Raw genomic sequence first — 18,576 nt, forward strand, 5'->3', positions numbered from 1 at the left:
ATGTGAATGCAAGGGCTATGGATGATCATTTTGGTGTGGAAACCTGACTTTTTTATCATTGTTTCTCACTATGGAAACAGTAAACAAAGGGTATACAACAGTAGTCTCAAACTCAAACCCTTTACAGGGCCACATTTTGGATTTGTAGGTAGGTAGGGCTGCAGAAAAAAAATAGTTAATGTCTTATTAATGAAATGACAATTTTGCATGAGGTAAAACTCTTTATAGTTTATAAATCTTTCCTTTTGGCTAAGTCTTAATAATAATTGTAATTTATAGCTAAAGAGACATATGATCAAGAAACTGTTTTATTTTACTTTTCTGATTATGTTAAACCTATCAAGGGCCTCAAAATAGTACCTGGCGGGCCGCATGTGGGCCCTGGGCCACGAGTTTGAGACCACTGGTATACAAGCAGTATCATGAAGAAGTAATCAGGTAAAACATTAGAGATTGGTGCATTTCTGTTACTAAAGAGTAATTTCCCCCAGACTACCTTAAAATCCACTGTTGTCATATGGTGTATGGATGTTTGGGGGTTGGGGAGCTTAGGAATTTGGGTGGGGGGAGGTAGTTCTCCACTGCTATTGGGGGGAGGTTGGTATTTGTTCTCTGGATGTTGGAGAGTATAAGAATACAGCTTGGGGTTGTATGATGGTGGGGGCGGATTAGAGATTTATGCACTGCAGCATTATACAGCTGATTGCGGGAAAATGGTTGGGGTGCAGGGGAAGATGTGCCTACTACATGGAAACATTTTTAATGACATCTAGCTGTTGCATCTCAATGTACCTGGTTCTACACCTCTAGTTTATGCATGGTATTATGGTTTTGAGGGGGGGGGGTTGTCATCAATAAAACAAGATTTGAATTGACTTAGTAGAGAAAAAAAGATTGTTCACCCTCTCCAAGGTGAAGAGAACGAGAGGGCACTCACTAAAGTTAGACGGGAAAAGATTCCATACAAACGTAAGGAACTTCTTCTTCACCCAGAGAGTGGTAGAAATCTGGAACATTCTTCCGGAGGCTGGTATAGGGGAAAGCACCCGTCAGGGATTCAAGACAAGGTTGGATAAGTTCCTACTGGAACAGAACATAAGCAAGTAAGGCTAGACTCAAATAGGGCACTGGTTTTTGACCTAAGGGCTGCCATGTGAGCGAACTGCTGGGCATGATGGACCACTGGTCTGACCCAGCAGCAGCTAATCTTATATTCTTATGTTGTCTAGTGGTGTAGTCATGGCAGAAGTCGGTCTTACCCTTATCAGATCTACTCTCAAAATAGCTGCCGTAACCTTTTGTGGCAGTCTAGTGACGGTCATGGCAGTCATTTTGAGGACAGAGCCAGCATGGGCAGGAACAACTGGGGATCCCTTCTGCCCTGACTTCACCCTTAGACCACCAAGGATTGTTCTGTACTAGTGGCATTTCAACCAGTACTAGTTTATTTATAAAAATGGTTTAATTTGCCTTCTTATAGAAGGATATAAAAACTTGTTTTAAACGTACACCTTTCTGTCAGTGCATTAATCACTCGCCACTCAGATATTGACAGGAATGGGGGCATTTGGGGTGAGCTGCAGATTATTGCCAGAATTTTAATGCAGCAGTAATTTTCATGCTCATTGAATACTGCATCCTGCAGGAAATATTTTTGTGGAAGCCATTCAGTCAGCAGCTCTAATGTGCAGCTTTCTGCATCAACCCCCAAGACAGGAGTAAATTAGTAATCCAGATAATTCTTTGTATAAGGACTTCAAATTAGAGAATGGCATGAGGACAAATTTTTTTCCCCGTCCCCAACTCATTTTTCCATCCCCGCAAGTTCTTTTCCTGCCCCATTCCTGTAAGCTCTGTCCTCATCTGCACAAGCTTTAAACACTTTCAAATTATAAGTGTTTGAGGCTTGTGTGGTTAAGGCAGAGCTTACAGGAATGGGTCAGGGGCAACAACAAAATTCATGGGGACGGGAAATTGGGTTCCTGCAGAGATGGGGCCAAATTCTCCCCCGTGTCATTCTCTACTTCAGATGTATACTTTTGGAAAGGCTAATGTTCTCTTTTTATAGAGTGCAAATGATAATTGGTGAATGTGTAATTGTTTTAGAACTCTGTAGAGGAATTTAACAGTAATGACTTGAATGTCTACAAGCAGGAATACCAAATACATTGCAAAGATGACCCAAACAAGAAAAAAATATCCTTGAAGTGAGTCATCAGAGGGGGGGGAGTGGATCCTCCCTTAAATGGTGAAGTCTTATATCTGTATAGTTTACAAAGTTCTAATGTCTATGTAGTATTACAGCTTCTAGTCATACTTTTATTGCTTGGATACTCACTGGTAGAACTTTGATCACATCAACAGCCTGTATTTGTATGGGGAAACTAAGGTTTACACTTCAGGCTTTTGTTTATGTAGAGCAGGGGTGTCCCATGTCGGTTCTCGAGGGCCGCAATCCAGTCGGGTTTTCAGGATTTCCCCAATGAATATGCATGAGATCTATTAGCATACAATGAAAGCAGTGCATGCAAATAGACCTCATGTATATTCATTGGGGAAATCCTGAAAATCCGACTGGACTGCGGCCCTCGAGGACCGACATTGGACACCCCTGATGTAGAGGGAAGAGAAGAAACTCTGGGAGTTGTTGAACTTCTGAGGTCAAAGATTTTCTTTTTTTTGGGGGGGGGGGGGTTACCCCAATCTATCAATTATTAAGGGGCATCAGGGGTCTAACCAATAAGATTCCATAGTGATGGCTTGTTGGAATTGAATCTGCCTATTCTGTAGTTAACCTGGTGCTGACAGTTCAGATAGGAAGAAGCTACAGATGCCTTATAAGTCAAAGTTAAGTTAAAAAAACATTATAGTTCTTTTTCATATTGGGGTATATCAGATCAAGATACAGAGCAGATCCCAATTCATTCTTTTTGGCCCGAAGCCAATAACATATTTCTTATTTCACCTTATTAAGGACTCCTTTTACAAGCCATGGTAATGATTCTCCTGAGACAAATGCACCAAAGGCCTTGGGAATTGAATGAGCTTCAGTGCATTTGCCGTGGGAGAATCTCTTCGACGGCTTTGTAAAAGAGGCCCTAAATGGCCCCATCACTGAACTTATAGAAGGATGTTGGTTGTTTAAATTAAAATTTAGTCAGTAGTAGAAGTGCTGTAGCCACAAGTGAGGAGGTGCTCAGAGACCTAGGCCCCTCACCTTTGGCTCAAGACTCTTTTGCTTTTATGGCCGGTGAGGATGCTGAGCCCCGCTGATCACATCACTGAGCCCTCCCCATTGTGACATCACTGATGAGTTTGGCTCTTAAGCATTGGTGGAATGAGGCATTATGACATCACAATCTCAGCTCTGGAATGTTGCTGCTATTTGAGTTTCTGCCAGGTACTTGGGACCTGGGTTGGCCACTGTTGGAAACAGGATACTGGGCTTGATGGACCTTTGGTCTGTCCCAGTATGGCAATTCTTATGGTCTTATGATTTGGTATGAGTTTCAGGTTGAGTAAATACTATATACAGTGGTCCCTTGGTTTTTGAGCATAATTTGTTCCAGAAGCATGCTTGTAATCCAAAGCACTCATATAATCAAAGCAAATGTGGGTGAATTGGACATGATGCTTTTATTACATTCAGCCACATATGTTGTGCGCACTTGAACTGCGGATACACGTATTACATTCAGCTGCGATCAATAATGCGACGTGCATATATTGTGCGTGTTTGATGTGCCACACGTATATGTGCTCGAACTTTAAGACAACGCTCGTTTATCAAATTAAAATTTAAGAAAATGCTTTGCTCGTCTTGCAAAACAGTCGTAAACCAGGTTACTCACTATCCAAGGTTTGACTGTATATAGTTTGGGGGTGTCTGTCATCATATCTGTTTTTGCAGCAACTAATCCATTCTGAATTTGCCTAGAGCAGGGGTGTCAAAGTCCCTCCTCGAGGGCCGCAATCCAGTCGGATATGCATGAGATTTATTTGCATGCACTGCTTTCATTGTATGCTGACTCATGCATAGTCATTGGGGAAATCCTGACAACCCGACTGGATTGCGGCCCTCGAGGAGGGACTTTGACACCCCTGGCCTAGAGTGCTGGCTCGGTGCCTTTCTCATTATGGTTCAATGTTTAATGAACCTCAGAAACTACATAAAGTGAAAAAGCAAATTAAAAAGATGAAAATTTCAAAGAAGGGTGACTAAAGCACAGTACTACTTATATAAGAAGCAATAAGAGCTAAAGCAAGGTATTGCCACTTAACTGAGATAAGGGGAGTGTGAATGTTCCTGTCCTGTGTTTCTGCACTGACTCATCCTGATATTCAGTGTGCCATAGTGACTCGGTGAAGCATTATAGTAGACACAACACACTGAAAGCTGAATATGAAAACTCAGCAAAGTATTGCTAAGGAGACTTACTCATAATTTGCCAAAACAAATTGTTACTTGTTTGCATTCTGCATCTCCTAAATGTGTCCCTTGGTGTCACTGCTTTCCCTGATTAGCATCAATACCTCTTTCTTTGATTTCCCAGTTCTTAAAGAGATTTGAAGTGTTGGTATATTTTTGTCCACTAGGAGGAAACAGTAGCGCTGTTGCTGCTCCCCTTTTCACCCAGTTGTGTTTCTGACTGTAGCTCACAACTTCTCCAACAATCAAACAATCACATTGGTGTAATTTATCTGCCTGTGCTATTCCTGTAAACAATCATTCACTGAAGATGAGACACGAGACTCCATGGCCACCACCATTAATCTGACTCCTGCCTACTAAACTAACTCTAGAGGGTGTCAAGGATGTTAATGAGAGCATTTATCATACCTGACCACCCTATAGGTCTGATACTTTCATAACTTATAGATGCTACTGATCTTCCCCTTCGACAGAAAATGTTTTTAAATGGGATAGATTTGTGTGCACACTCTGCCCTCTACATAGCCCTAAACCTTTCCGAAAGCTTATGACACGGGCCATTAAGTTTAACAATGCAGGTGAGTGAAGTTTTTGATGTCTACTCACTAAAAAGGGAGGAAGGAAGGAAGGGCAGCATGGTAAAAAGGTCAGGTGACAGGTTATTGTAGCCAAAAAGACATTAAAAATTTGGAAAGGGGATCTGACTGAAGAAAACAGGAAATAGCATAAACAGCAAGCAGATGCACAGCATTGATAAGGCAGGCTAAGAGATTTTCAAAAGAATCTTGCTATGGAAACTAAAACTCTCATAACAAAGGGCTAGATTCACTAATGTGTCCGATCCGGGCAGGTCCGTTGGATTCTGCAACCAATAATATTCTAATGGAGGTGATCGGAAGAACGCCCCCATCCGCCGACACGGATTGCTAGTGTGCTTTCCCTGTAGATGGTCTGTACATGGGTTTGGTGTTCATTTTAGCTGAGGGGGGTGTGTGTGAAACTGGCTGTGTTTTGTTTTGGGGGTTTTTACTCCGGAGCCCATGATTTTAACCTGCGGGTTTAGAGCAGGTTAAAACCACGGGCTTGAGTTGAGTCAGAGATCGGGGCAGGAAATTGGCTAGAGAGTTGGGGCAGAGATCGGGCCAGGAGAGTCCCCTTTGCCAACACAAGACTTTTAAAAGCAATTATTGACTCTCCTGCTCTCTGCCGCCCTTCCCTGAAGTGCAGCCCCGCTTTAAAACTACAGGCTTGCACTGCGGGGAAGGGTGGCAGAGAGCAGGAGAGTCGGGACGGCAAGAGCAGGGCTCAGCTGGAAGGGGCATAGAGCAGAGCGGCAGAGATGGGCTGCAGAGCTGGGATTTCAGGCCCGAGGACATTCAGAAAGGACATTTGCGACTAGTCCCCAGCAGTCGTTTCCTGTGTTGATTGGTCAGCCCAGTTGGTTTCAAAAATGTCTTTAGTGAATCACGTCCCTACCTACTTTGCATGCTGTTCCCTTTCATTTGCATGCACGAATCGGAATCGAATCAGCACAGAGGTAAGTGAATCAGGCTGGAGTAAAATCGGGTTGCTTTCAGATACATTTAAAGAAAGAAGCCTGTGGACCATTAAAAAATCAAGGAGTAACATGTAAAGACTGTTACGTTTGGGCTTAATACACTAAGGCCCAGATTCACTAACCTGCCCAATCGGGCCCAATCCTGGCAGGTCCAACGAATTCAGGTAAGAAAAATATGCAGATGGGGGCGATCGGAGGAACGCCCCCATCTGCCTGCACAGATCTGTAGGTGGTCTGTGCATGCCCGTCAGAGCTGCAATTTTGGACCTCTGGGCCAGCTTTTTTATTTTTCTTTTGCCCATGGTTATAACCCACTAGAAGCCTGCGGGTTAAAACCACAGGCAAGCACTGCGGGGCAGGCAGATTGGGACAGCAGAAGGCAGATCTGGACAATAGGAGGCAGATCGGGACAGCAAGAGATTGGGGCTGGCAGGGCAGAGAGCAGGGCAGCAGAAGATAGGGCAGCTGGAAATGGCTTGAGCAATTGGTCCCCAGCAGTTGCTGCTTTTGTGATCGGCCAGCCCAGTCAATGTTCCTGAAAAATGGTGAATCACTGCCTTGCTAGATTTGCATGCCATTTCCCTAATTTGAATGCATGGATCGGATCGGGTGCAGCCAGAAGGTTAATGAATCGGGTCGGGGTCGTAAAGGGGTCGCAAACCAATCGGTACACAATTGGTGTGCTTAGTGAATCTAGCCCTATAACAGAATTTTAATGTGATTATGAGGTGTTATTTGCCAATTATCAGTGCCCATTAGGCCAATTAATTTGCACACAACTTTAGGCACCATACACAGAATTTGGGGGTAAGTGTTTAATGGTGTTTAGTAAAAGGGCCCCTAAATCAGTTCTCTGCTTTGGATTTTACTGAGGAAGATGTAAGAGATATACTGTACTTATGCCAGAAATTATTTTAAAGGTGATGATTCCTGGATGATGTAATAGGGGAACATTGGCAATCTAAAAGTGAATGGTACACATCCCAGAGTACTGACAAAAAAATGTATAATTTGTAAACTATTATTAAAATCATCTGTGATACCTGGGGATTGGAGTTTACCCAATGCAGTATTAATTTTAAAAAGAGCTCTAAGGGTGATCAGGGAAACTACAAACTGGTGATCCCGATATATAAAGAACAACATTACTGGCCATGTAAGTGGCCATAGTTTAATGGGATAGAATCAATATAGCGGTCAACAAAGGAATTCTTGCCTCACCAATCTGCTACATGTTTTTTGAAGATATGAATAAGAATGTAGACAGGTGAGCTGGTTAAAAATAGTTTATCTGAATTTTCAGATAGTGTTCATCAAAGTATCTCAGAGACTCGTGAAGCAACGTCCTATTCTGGACTGGAAACTGTTTAAAAGCTCTAATTGGCTAATATCACACACCATTAAAATATGAGGTGACTCAAGTGCATATTTAGAAATAAAATAATAAAAATTATCTCTCACTAATGACCATTTGCCTGGTGGACAATAGAATAAAATACAAGTTGTTTCCCACTAAGTAGAGTCTCGAAGGGTATAAGCCAATAATTCCAGAGATCCTGAACTAAAAGATTCCTCTAGCTGCACTACGAAGAATTCCTTATATAGCAGACCAGTCCCCTCTTCTTTCTTTTGCTGTCTGCATGTTGAGAGAAATTTCTATCCTAATGGCACAAATCATTCAATATAGGGTCCTAGTCTGATTTCAGCCAGGGTTGACATTCAATTAACCAATCTCTAATTAGATCTGCCTTATTCCTAACAGAGCAAGTATTTAATAGAAACTTTTCTTCAGTTATTCAACGTTTGATGTCTAAATTCTTTCTTGTGAGAATCTTTTCTATGATTACCTATATAACCTCAACAGAATTGGGTAAGTACAATGAGCAATCTATTAGGACAATATCCTGATAATTGGTATTTATATTGTATGGATAAGTAATTGATAGTATCAGTGAAAACAAACCCTATACCTCCAAACCAACAAACTCATTAAAATATACATCTTCATCTTGACCTATTATTTCTTAAAAAGTAAAAGATCCTGAAGTACCAAACAATAACCAAGGATTAAAAAGCCAGAATGAATAAGGATAAGGAGCATCTGCTTTAACCTTATTAATTACAAAAATTAGTGCATGAAATTGTGCACAAAGAGGTGCACAAAGGGGCCCAACTTGCCCCTTTGGCATACCCTATCAGTGTGATGCCTCAGGAACAGGTCTGCTTTTCAGCATCCCATTATAAAGAACAAGAAGAGTCTCTTTACTCATATGCAATACATATCTGTAACATTTCAATTAACTCTTCAGATAGATTGTGATATTCATCCCAACATAGGACTAGGGGGTATGTGATGAAGTTACTAAGAAGTAGATTTAAAACAGGAGAAGATATTTCTTCACTCAACATGTAATTAAACTTTGGAATTTGTTGCCAGGGAATGTGATGAAAGCAGTTAGCTTAGTAGGGTATAAAAACTGTTTGGATAATTTCCTAAAACAAAAGTCCATAATCCATTATTAAGATGGCTTCACAAAATCAACTGTTTATTCCTAGGATAAACAGCATAAAATCTGTTTTACTCCTTGGGATCTTGCCAGCTATTTGTGTCCCGGGTTGGCCACTGTTGGAAACAGGATACGGGCATGATGGACTATCAGTCTGGCCCAGTATGACAACTCTTGTGTTCTTATAACAATTTACCCTTGTGTCCCGGTTACTAACTGTCCTCCCCATTTTTATTCTCTACATTAATGCAAATCTTACCCATAGGCTGGAGTGCAACTGGACTACTGGCTTATGGAGGATCTGTACTACAGTGTCTAACCTGGTCTGTCTCTGCTATCTGACCCCAGAGCTCCACCTCTCCTGGTCTGCTGCTCTCCTATCTCTCAACCACCAGACCTCCCTCCCACCTGGCACTCATTTTGCTAAACTTTGCAATTCCTTCTAAGTTGTCCCTTATCCCTGCAGTTTCTACCAAACCACCAGACCATCTGTTGCCAGGTATCCTTCCCTCACAGTTTGGCAGGCCTTTCTTCTTTGGTAAGAGTTTCCATTGGCATGGGTAAGCATTGCTAGGCCCAAGGGTCAGTACCTCTAGCTCTTGCTATGCAATTCCAACTTACAAAGTACTTTGACTTCAGCTCAGCTTTCCGTCTCAGTCAGAAAAATGAAACAATAGTGCAAGATCTCACCTACAACTTTCCTCTGTTCTTTTGAACCCCTGAGTAGCTGTGAAGCTAGGAACTGGGGCAAACTCCTTACCTTTCTGATCATGGTGAAGAGTTTGCTTCCCCCCCCCTACTTCCCCACGAACACATTCCTGCCACCTCCTTATGTTATGTACATTCCATTACATACATTCTTACCCTTCAGTTTTGAATGATATCATTATCTATGTGTGTAGATAATAGTAGTATGTGGTTTCATTACAGCTATTTCCATCTCCTACCCCTATGCACCTTTTAGTGTGGTGCAGTTACTTAGTTACTCACTGGAATATCATATTACAGCTTTTATCTTCCGCTCTCCTCTGCTGGTATTTCTTTTTTTTTTACCCCCTCCTTTACGTTCCCCAAACAGTTTACTCCAGCAAACATAATTCTTTATCACTCCCAAAATCCCTAGCCAGTTCACTCATAATTCTATATTTTCATATCTTCTGATATCACATTAAGAAGTTGACCACTCATGAGACACTATTTACCATAACAACATATATGTATTCTGATCTAATATGGACTGGCAGTCTATTGTGAGAAAGGTTTGGGAATCCATGTCAAACTGTGTTCCAGAACAAGTAAAAGGCTCAGCATTCCAAATGTTCTTGGTTCTACAGTAGCTCTTCATTTTCCTGGTGAAGCTGCTGTCATGGCTTACCACTATGTAGAATTCTACTGATCAAGCATTGATTTGTCAACCACATCTAGCACTCCCCTAATCGCTGCATAATTTTTGCAACTATAAGAAGTGGATGTGATTCCAAAGTTTGAAAATCATGCTCCTAGCTATTTCCACGTAATTAAACCTGATGAAAAGCACTGGCCACCAAAATTCAAATTGGTGACCAACGAACTTTCCTGCCTCAACCAATCAGGTTTGAAGATCCACCATATATAATAAAAAGACAAGCTGCAAACCTCACAGCATACCCTGAAGAAAGACACAGTATGATGGTTAAAACATCGGGTCTACCTGACCAGATGCAGTGAGATCCGGAAAATTGCAAGCATTATGCCAGCCGCGGAAGCCTAAGAAAACATAACTCAGTCTCACGGGGAGGGCATTTTTTTTCATTCTATGGGAAAAAGAGACCAACTGATTTTCCCACCAAAATTCAAATTGGTGGCCAACAGACTTTCTTGCCTCAACCACCTCAAGCCGCAACCAATCAGGTTTGAGGACCCACTATATATAAAGACAAACTGCAGATCTCACTGCATAACCTGAAAAAAGTCACAGCATGATGGCTGAAATGTCAGTTCTACTTGACCAGATGCGACAAGACCTGGAAACAAGCAAGAACTGGCCATGTTTGTTGGAGAATATAGCAATCAGTTGGACTTCCCTAAACCTTCTTGCAAACATAAGAATTACTATACTGGGTCAGATTAAAGGTCCCTTATTCCCAGCATCCTGTTTCCAACAGTGGTCAATTCAGGATCCCTAAAAGTAGCAAGTTTCCATGCTGCTTACCTCAGAGATAAGCAGTGGCTTTCTCCAAGTCTACCTTAACAACAGCTCATGGACTTCTCCTCTAGAAACGTGTCCAAATCTTTTCTAAACCTAGATATTTTAAATGATTTTACGACATCCTTTGACAATAAATTACACGGCTTAACTATGCATTAGTGAAAAAATATTGTCTTCACAAGACTGATGCTAGGGCTTGCAGCGCCCAGTTTGAGGACATCACTCGTGTCTGTAGAACTCTCTAAGGCACAAGAAAGATTTGAGGTAGGGACTATGGGGGGAGGTGGTGGGGGTTTAAACTAGGGCTTGATTCCTCTTTAAGGAGAGGGATATGGACTGGAACTGGGACTGGGACTGGGAGAAGGAACCCAGAAACCCAATGCTGTTACTGAGCAGTTAACCCAGCACTGGCTAATATTCAGAGCAGTACCTGGTTAGCTCTGCAGTTAAAGTTAGGGCATCCATTTTGCTGTCCTAATTTTAGCCACTTACTTAACCAGTTAGTGGTCTGAATATCGCCTCCCATTCTCCACCTATAGACTTCCACAGCACTAACCAGACAGCGCAAGGGTGACTAGTGCTGATATTCACTGACATTGTTAAGTGCCACTGAATATCAGTGCTTAGATAGCCACAAAAGATTTAACTGGACAGGAGGCTCTCCTGTCCTGTTAAATCACTTTGAACATAAGAACATATGAATTGCCGCTGCTGGGTCAGACCAGTGGTCCATCGTGCCCAGCAGTCCGCTCCTGCGGCGACCCTTAGGTCAAAGACCAGTGCCCTGACTGAGTCTAGCCCTACCTGCGTACGTTCTAGTTCAGCAGGAACTTGTCTAACTTTGTCTTGACTCCCTGGAGGGTGTTTTCCCCTATAACAGCCTACAGAAGAGCGTTCCAGAATTCTACCACTCTATGGGTGAAGAAGAACTTCCTTACGTTCATACGGAATCTATCCCCTTTTAACTTTAGAGAGTGCCCTCTCATTCTCCCTACCTTGCAGAGGGTGAACAACCTGACTTTATCTACTAAGCCTATTCTCTTCATTATCTTGAATGTTTTGACCATGTCTCCTCTTTTCAAGGGAGAAGAGGCCCAGTTTCTCTAATCTTTCGCTGTATGGCAACTCCTCCAACCCCTTAACCATTTGACTATCAGGCAGTCTTTTTACAGCTGAAGATCCACTCTATGTTGAGATTTCAAGGGGACATGGTTCAGCTGGGACTAAAATCTATCTGTATTTCGCATTACATCCTTATTATCCCTGCTCAACAGCACATGTAGATTTTTTTCTAATAGTACTTGTTTTGGTCAGAGATTTACAAGAGGGATTAAGGGAGTCGTCCTTAATCCCATGTAGTTTATAGCCACTTCAGAAACTACATTGCATTAAAACTGTGGCCTCTGTACTTAATTGGTGACACATACGAGTATGTAGGGTTGTAACAGCTACACGTGGAAGTTACAGGAAGCTGCCGAGTTTCTGTTTTCTTTTGGTCAACATTTATATTTGTAAAACGACTGCTTCTGCTACACATGCTGGCAAACACCCATGCACTCCTCCAGGTATTTTTAGAAAAGACTCTAGGCATTTTCCAGTCTCTACATTCCGTGCACTCAGTTTAAGATGGGGGAAGGGGGGTTTCGGGGGGGGGGGGGTTCAGTTCAAAAGATTTTTATTGGAATTTTCTTGTGAAAACAACATAAACTAAATGAAATCTACAGTGAACTTCTGTCAATAGACAGAATAAACATACATACAAATCAATAATGAACTATGCAATAAAGTCAGAACAAGCAAAACGTCCAGAAAAGTACAAGGTTGTGTAAGATATACGGAGTAAAAGAGGGGAAAAAAGAAAAAGGAGTCTAAATAGCAGACCACTCCTGTCTCTTGCCTCTTTTGGCTGTGACCTTCCTTTTTATTTTTTCCTCTCTCTTTTACTCCGGATATCTTATAGGTTTTTTTTTCTTTACAAATTCTTAATTATGGCATACCACTTTTTTTTTTTTTTTTTCCTGCATTCTCACTTCCCTCTTCTCCAGTAAGGATTCTGTGCTCATCTCAGCAACATTATTTGTTACACTTTCTTACTTTCAAATTCATTCCCATTTGGCACCCTCTCTCTGAAACTCCCTGCCTCTTCACTTACATTTAGAAAAGCCACTTCTAAGGTTTAAAGCCTTGCTTAAAGCGTACTTATTTCTTAAAGCTATTCCCTAATTTTAACTCTTTTTCATTTAATATAATCTTTGGTTACAGAGGTGTTAGTGTCTTGCCTATCTTCTGCTAACTGGTTAATGGTCAGGGCTAGTTGCTAATTGTCAGCAACACTTAACATAAGAATAGCCATTCTGGGTCAGTCCCAGAGGCATGGCAAGGGTAGGAGGTGCCTAGGGCAGTGGGGCCCCCTCGTGCTCTCTCTCCACCCCCTACTCCTTCCATGCCCCCCGCTCATATTCACACTCTCCCTTCCCCTGTACCTCTTTAGATTTTCACCAGCCAGTATAGATTTTCCCTCTGATGTCACTTCCTGGCCCTGCAATCAGGAAGTGATTTCAGAGAGGAGCCAGGCTTGTGTGGTACAGGAGAAGGGAGGGTGCGAGTGGGGCAAAAAAGTGCTGGTGCCCCCACTAAAACAGCACCCAGGGTGGTCTACTATCCCACCTCCCCCCCTTACTACACCACTGGGCAGACCAATGGTCCATCTAGCCCAGTATCCTGTTTCACAGTGGCCAATCCAGGTCACAAGTACCTGGTAAAAACTGGCTAAGTGCCACTAAAATTTGCAGTTAGTGCCTAACTCCCAAAGTCAGCTATGTTGGGGGCCCATTCTTTATAATAGTGTTGGGTAACGAAGACGGGAAACTGGCAGGGTTGATGGTCAGTCTAGAGGAGGTATGTAGGCAGATTGATAGGCTTAAGAGCAATAAATCCCCGAGACTGGATGGCATCCATCCGAGGGTCATCAAGGAACTGAAAGGGACTGCTTCAACTAATAGCCAATCTGTCAATCAAATCAGGAAAGATTCCGGAAGACTTGAAGGTGGCGAATGTTACGCTGATTTTCAAGAAAGGTTCGAGGGGAGATCCGGGAAACTACAGACCAGTGAGTCTGACCTCAGTACCGGGAAAGATGGTAGAGGCACTGATAAAGGACTGCATCATTGATCACCTTGACGGACACGGACTGAGGTCCAGTCAACATGGTTTTAGCAAAGGCAGATCATGTTTGACGAACTTGCTGCACTTCTTTGAGGGAGTAAACAGGCAGATAGACAGGGCGACCCGGTCGACATTGTATATCTGGATTTTTAGAAGGTGTTTGACAAGGTTCCTCATGAACAACTACTTCGGAAAATTGCAAGCCTTGGAATCGAGGGTGAAATACTCACGTGGATTAAAAACTGGCTGGAGCATAGGAAACAGAGAGTGGGGGTAAATAGACAATACTCAGACTGCTGCAGGGCTCGGTGCTTGGACCCATGCTCTTCAACATCTTTATAAACGATCTGGACATTGGCACGACAAGTGAGGTGATTAAATTTGTGGACGATACGAAGTTATTCAGAGTAATGAAGATACATGGGGATTGCGAAGATCTGCAACGTGATTTAATCAAGCTCGAGAAATGGGCATCAACATGGCAAATGAGGTTCAACATGGATAAGTGATGCATGTCGGTAACAAAAATCTCATGCACGAATGTAGGATGTCTAGGGCGGTACTTGTAGAGACCTCTCAGGAAAGAGACTTGGGAGTTCTGATTGAGAAGTCGATGAAGCCCTTCGCGCAATGTGTGGTGGTGGTGGTGAAAAGGGTGAACAGAATTCTAGGAATGATAAAGAAGGGGATCACGAACAGATTGGAGAAGGTTATCATGCCACTGTATCGGGCCATGGTGCGCCCACACCTGGAGTACTGTGTCAGCACATGAAGAAGGACACAGTATTACTCGAAAGAGTCCAGAGAAGAGCGACTAAAATGGTTAAAGGTCTGGAGGAGTTGCCTTACAGTGAGAGATTGGAGAAACTGGGCCTCTTCTCCCTTGAAAAGAAGAGACTGAGAGGGGACATGATCAAAACATTCAAGATACTGAAGGGAATTGACTTAGTAGATAAAGACAAATTGTTCACCCTCTCCAAGGTAGGGAGACCAAGAGGGCACTCTCTAAAGCTGAATGGGGATAGATTCCGTACAAACATAAGGAAGTTCTTCTTCACCCAGAAAGTGGTAGACAACTGGAATGCTCTTCCGGAGTCTGTTATAGGGGAAAACACCCTCCAGAGATTCAAGACAAAGTTGGACAAGTTCCTGCTAAACTGGAACATATGCAGGTGAGGCTGGACTCATTTAGAGCACTGGTCTTTGACCTAAGGGCTGCCACGTGAGCGGACTTCTGGGCAAGATGGACCACTGGTCTGACCCAGCAGCGGCAATTCTTATGTTCTTATGGTCTGTAGTTTCTTGGATCACCTCTAGATGCCTTTTTAAAAACCTGTTATATTGAGAAAACTCCAAGTACAGTAGACAATTTTCATGATAGTAGATCTGCAATTTCTTTTTGAGTTTTTCAGGACTGTGGGAACAGCTGCCTTTTTGTTTTCACAGAGTACATGAAATGAAACTGGTCAACTTCCACAAACATTAGTACATGCTAATGAGCCTCTGTCCTAATGGAACCAAAACATAAACTCTGTTTAAATGTATTTTAAGCTTTTAGTTGTTGTTTAATATTTTTCATGACAAAAATAGAATAAAATATGTTTAGATGTATTTTAATTTTTTTTTTTATTTCAAACACCGTATCATTTGTCACTGATGTTAAAATTGCCATGTTAGAAATGTATTTGAAAAGAACTGTGGCAGGAATACTGCACAGCAGATCTCACTTTCAAAACTACATAACATTGGCACTTACATACACTTCTGTTCACATGCATAGTAAATAATAATCTGACCATTTAATTTAATTTAGGCAATCTTAGTCACAGCTTTATTATTTAATAATCTGCTTAAAATTATTAACTGTACTGCAACTTTAATTATTCTCCAAGCCAACTTTCTCCATTGATTTATCATTACTAGTCAATGATGTCCTACATTCATTTTCAACAAACCTCGATTGTAATGAAATTCAGTTCTGGTGAGACCCACGGTGTCATCAAAGTCTCACCCCCACTTATAACGGTTTCTCACATAAGCAGATCACACTTTTCAACTACCAAACTTTTTACTTGATTTAGCTTTCAGTGAAGGTTAACTGGACAACTCCCTTTTTAATCAAAATTTCCTGCAGCTGTGACAAAACACCCTCACCCAACACACCCAAACCAAGAATCCACCCAAACCGGTCACCAACAACCTCCAGTGTAGGCAGCCTTCCTCAGGTTGTTTTTTTAAGAAATGTGCAGCGATTGTGTATAGTTCAAAATGTCGCGGTCAGACTGATCTTTGGGCTGAAGAAGTTTGATCATGTGATGCCTTTTTCGTGACTGCCGGTAGAGGCTCGGATGCTTTTGCTACAAGGTTTTGTTTGGACTTGCTCCTAAATACTTAACTGATCTCTTTTCTTTTACTACCAATAAACATAAGAGATGTTTACATTTGAGCTTTAACTTTCTGCCTGTCAAAGGCTGTAAACTTAAAAAAATTACCAACATTTACTGTCCTATCAGACAGCTTTATGGGGCAAGGATTTAGATCAATTGATTGTGACTTCTAGTATTTACTTAGAATTTAGGGGGCATCTAAAGACATATTTGTTTGTTAAGTACCTGGATAACTAATTCTGTTTATTCAATTGTACATCTTATCTTTTGTAAATAGCATAGAGCTTCACGGTCCTGCAGTATATAAGCTGATTGTTATGTTATGGTTAGACAGCAGTAGGATGCCTACCGCCAATCTGGACGCCATTTATAGAATATGCCCCTAAGTGTAAGACAGATGGACAATGACTGGTCTACACTTTGAGTTGTGGGGCTGTGTTTGTAAAATTGAAACCCTGGTCTTCTGCTATATTACAGTAAATATCAGCAAACTTGGCAATAGTAGAATGTTAGTATAATTTTGAGCTTGCTTCCCTTTTTAAAAAAAATAAAAAATAAAAAATTAGTTTTGCGATATGGACATGTTTATGTCATCACTTACACATGTCATCAAGAAAAAAGGGGGGTTATAACGGATAATTTATACAACATCTGATTTAGTAAATTCATTTACTACACCTCAATGTCTGACTACTTTTTTATAAATACTTTATTATCACTGAAACCATTTTTTGTCATATACAAAACAACCATTCTATCAGTGTGTTAACCTATTGTGTAAATTAAGAGGTTGAAGTATCATCAAGAATGCATAGTTCTCAGTAAAGAGACCTCTTATAACTTAGATGTTATTTCAAGTCTTCATTCTGAATGCATATGATGTAATCATTTACTTCAGACCTCCTTCCTACCTTAAAAAATGTTTATTTAATAAGATTTGATTAAAATTAAAAAACTAATGAACTAAGAGTGCAAAACCTATCCCTATCTAATGTTTAAATTAATCAATAAATATGTGTTGTTAATTTAATTTGCTTTGTAATGTCCTATCATTCACTCCTTCAATTATATTTTTATATTTTTAGAGAACAGCAGCACTTATCTTAATGGCTTCCTAGCCAGGACCAACGTTGGTGGGTTTATGAACTACCCGACGCTCAAACTATTCAAGAGCGTTTCAGCTATTAACTAGCCTTCATTGGGGGTGAATATTGCTGCTGTGCCACTGAAAAAAACAAAACAAATAAAAAATAAAGAAAAATAGAAAATGAAAAGATATTGTACATAGAAATATGTGTGAAAGCTTTCCTACGATAAAAAACTCCAAATTGCAATTTAAGCTAACAACTAAAACCAACTTGCTCAATTTTGTAAAAGTTGCTACCTTTTATTTCAAGCACCCTTGATTGGAGGAATAACTACGATTCAGCATTCTCAGAATAACACACAGAACATAAACCAATGCTAAAAACTTATTCAAAGTGCCTCCCTCTTCATTCAATGTGGTCCCTACTTCTATGACATCCAGTTTAAGTATATACAACTACCGTTTATGTTAAAGATCTCGAGGACCGGAATTGGGCAGCCCGGGCCTAAACCATCTCCAGAACACCCCTCCTTTGTCTCCATTTAAAGCCCTGCATCCAACTATATACAGTATAAGTCATGCCTTTTCTACAATTTCTACCTTCATGTTTATGCCATTTTGCTTGTAAAAGTGCATTATTTATACATACAAGGGGTGCCTAGCAGGGGGAGTGGAACAGCTTTTAACTTGGAGACGCTAAACAAGCTACCTAGCTGCTGGGGCCATGTTTAAAAAACACATTGGTTGGGCTGTGGCCCACCCTGTCTACTTATGGTAATAGTTGTGAAATTCATTAAAAAAAAAAAAGGATTTGTCATGATCAGTAATTAAACAATATTTGAATTTAGTTTTCCTCTTATACCGGTAGATTGTGTTAACATCAAATAGCTAACCAACACAAATACAGTAATTTAGAATCTGTGAAGTTTTCTAGAACAATTTCTTATTAAGAACTGGCTACAATAAACAAATTAAGACATTACAGTCAGAGATAATAGTCTATTCTAACCACTTGATGGTGCTGTTCCTCTATGGTGAACTTTTATTGGCTGTCAGAAGGACGTAGTGGTTCTTTAACCCTTTTTAAAGAGCCAAACTGAATGTAACTGATACGATAATCTGGCTAAATTTTTGTTTTATACTAAGCGATGTTAGAATGTAACCTTCCCGATAATCATTACTGCCTATTATCCCAGCATATAGAAATTAGCATTAATGTTTAAAGAAGCAAAGGTTTATATACAAAGTATAT

This window comes from Geotrypetes seraphini, chromosome 14 (genome assembly GCF_902459505.1).
Source record: "Geotrypetes seraphini chromosome 14, aGeoSer1.1, whole genome shotgun sequence".
NCBI lineage: Eukaryota > Metazoa > Chordata > Amphibia > Gymnophiona > Dermophiidae > Geotrypetes > Geotrypetes seraphini.